Source organism: Nanorana parkeri, unplaced genomic scaffold, assembly GCF_000935625.1.
Source record: "Nanorana parkeri isolate BGI_ZX_2015 unplaced genomic scaffold, ASM93562v1 scaffold4206, whole genome shotgun sequence".
NCBI classification, from domain to species: Eukaryota; Metazoa; Chordata; class Amphibia; order Anura; family Dicroglossidae; genus Nanorana; species Nanorana parkeri.
Window position 1 is genome coordinate 2237 of NW_017310473.1, and position 2843 is coordinate 5079.

Sequence of the window (2843 nt, forward strand, 5' to 3'; positions counted from 1 at the left end):
CGCTGCTTCCCACACCCCACTCGGTGACCTAGGTACTGGACCTCCGACATTCCTACGTAACATTTGTCGGGTTTAACAGTCAGTCCTGCCTCTCTAATACGGTCCAGTACAATCCCCATGTGTTGTAAGTGCTCTTCCCATGTGTCACTATAAATGGCTATGTCATCGAGATAAGCGCAGGTAAATTCCTGCAGTCCATCTAGTAACCTATCCACCATCCGCTGGAATGTGGCCGGAGCATTTTTCATCCCAAATGGCATGACCCTAAATTGGAACAGGCCAAATGGGGTGACGAATGCGGACTTCGGCACAGCGTCCACGGCTAAGGGGATCTGCCAATACCCCTTACACAAATCTATAGTAGTGAGGAAGTTGCCCCGGGCAATTTTGTCTAGGAGCTCGTCCACCCGGGGCATGGGATAGGCGTCAACCCCCAATCCCAGGACACCATGAGATCTCCCAACCATGACCGAGAAACTTCACCGACTCCCCCCCCTCCCCCAATCCCAGGACACCATGAGATCTCCCAACCATGACCGAGAAACTTCACCGACACTCCATCCCAGGACACCATGAGATCTACCAACCATGGCCGAGAAAGCTCACCGACCCCCCCAATCCAGGGACACCATGAGATCTCCCATCCATGACCGAGAAACTTCAATAGCCGGGCAGGGATGAGAACATGTCCCGGCGCTCCTGGAGCAACCTCTGGGCTTGTTCCTTGGAGTGCGGGTCGAGTCCCTCACCCAGCCGGACATCCGCTACTCCCCCTTGGGCGTCCTCCTCACCTGGCAGTCCCGGGAAAGGGAGACCATCTGTGTCTTCCATAGCTGGGGCGCATATAGCGGCTACTGCTTCCTCCCTCTCATGGTATGGCTTCAGCATGTTCACATGAAAGGTTCGTTGGACCCTTTCATCCGAGCATCGGGCTGCTATGTAGGTGGTATCGCAAAGCTGTTCTATGATCTTGTACGGTCCCTGCCATGCTGCCTGGAGCTTGTTCTGCTTAACCGGTTTAAGTACTAGTACCTTTTGCCCTACTTGGAAGGTGCGTTCCCTGGCTGACCGGTCATACCACCTCTTCTGTCTTGTCTGTGCGGCTTTGAGATTGTCCTGGACCAGGGTGGTCAACCTCTGCAGCCGGTCCCTAAACTCCATAACATAGGCCACCACAGGGATCCCTTCCTCTACCATGGCTCCCTCCCAATGTTCCCGTAGCAAGTCTAAGGGTCCCCTAACTCTCCTCCCGTATAATAGCTCAAAGGGGGAAAACCCTGTAGCTTCTTGGGGGACCTCCCGGTACGCAAACAGGAGATGGGGAAGGTGGCGTTCCCAGTCCTTATGGGACATGGCAAATGTCCGGAGCAGCTGTTTCAGCGTGCCATTAAACCGCTCGCAGAGCCCGTTGGTCTGTGGATGATATGGGGAGCTGTGCAGGGGCTTAATCCCGCAAAGCTTCCATAGCTGTTGGGTCAGTTCGGCCGTGAACTGTGCCCCATGATCTGATAAAATTTCCAGTGGAAACCCTACCCTTGTGAATATCTGCAGCAGGGCACTGGCAACCGTCTCTGCTTGGGTATCCCTCAGAGCCACCGCCTCGGGATACCGAGTAGCGTAATCTACTACGGTCAGGATATATTTCTTGCCCGTAGGACTAGGCTTAGCTAGGGGACCGACCAGGTCCACTGCTATACGGCTAAAGGGTTCCCCTACAATGGGCAGGGGTCGTAACTTTGCCTTAGCGGAATCCCCTTTCTTCCCTACCCGCTGACATATCTCACATGACCTACAGTAGTCCCGTACTTCACCTGACAGACCTGGCCAGAAAAAGTTCTGGGTCAGACGGTTCAGTGTCCGCCTGTGCCCAAGATGGCCCGCTAAGGGAATATCATGCCCGATCTTCAGCAGATCGCACCGGTATTTCCTGGGCACTACCAACTGCCTACGAGGGATCTGTGCCACACCTCTCCCCGCTCCCCCGGTGATTCTATATAACTTTCCTTGGTCCCACTCAAATCTAACGTCACCCACCCCTCCCGGGTCTCTCCCCGCCTGCTGTCTATAGGACGCTAACGTTTCATCCTCTAATGTCTCCCTCCCAAAGTCCGCAGGCGAGTCCCACCGCAAAGAGGGGGTAAGGGCGTCACAGTCAAGGTTAGAAGGTCTTACCTGGATCCCCTCAGAGAGTGGTTGAGCAGCTTCTCGAACCTGTTGGCGGGTGGTAACGGGGTTTACTTCCTCTCTGGCGACCGGAGCAAAGGTGGAGGTGAGGAGTCCCAAATCGTTGCCAAGAAGAACATCTGCCGGTAAATCTTTCATTAGCCCAATCTCCATATCCCGGGCTCCGGCACCCCAGTCGAGATGTACTCTGGCTGTGGGAATGCGGTATACATGTCCTCCGGCTACCCGGACTGCCACCGAATTACCTGTCTTTGCCGGGCCAGGAATTAGATGTGGCTGGACCAGCGTGAGCGTGGCTCCGGTATCCCTGAGACCTTGAGCCGACCGCCCATTGATGCGAACTATCTGCTGGTGATGCCGTCGGTTGTCCGTAGTGGCTGCTTGCAAGGGGTTGACTTCGTGTAGTATCCCGAAGTCCTCATCTGCGGGGTTGGTTTCTCTCCACACTGCAGGAGTGGATGTTTCGTGGTATGGGTCTCTTTGCAGGCAGTAGGCAGTGGCCCGGGCTGGATTGGGGCTGAGTCGAGCAGGCGGCTGACGACTCCGTCTCTGGGGACAGTGATCACGAATATGCCCAATTTGGTTACAGCCATAGCATCTTGGCCCAATTCTGCGGGGCTCCGCGACTGAAGTGCACCTTGCTGGTACAGGCACAGGAG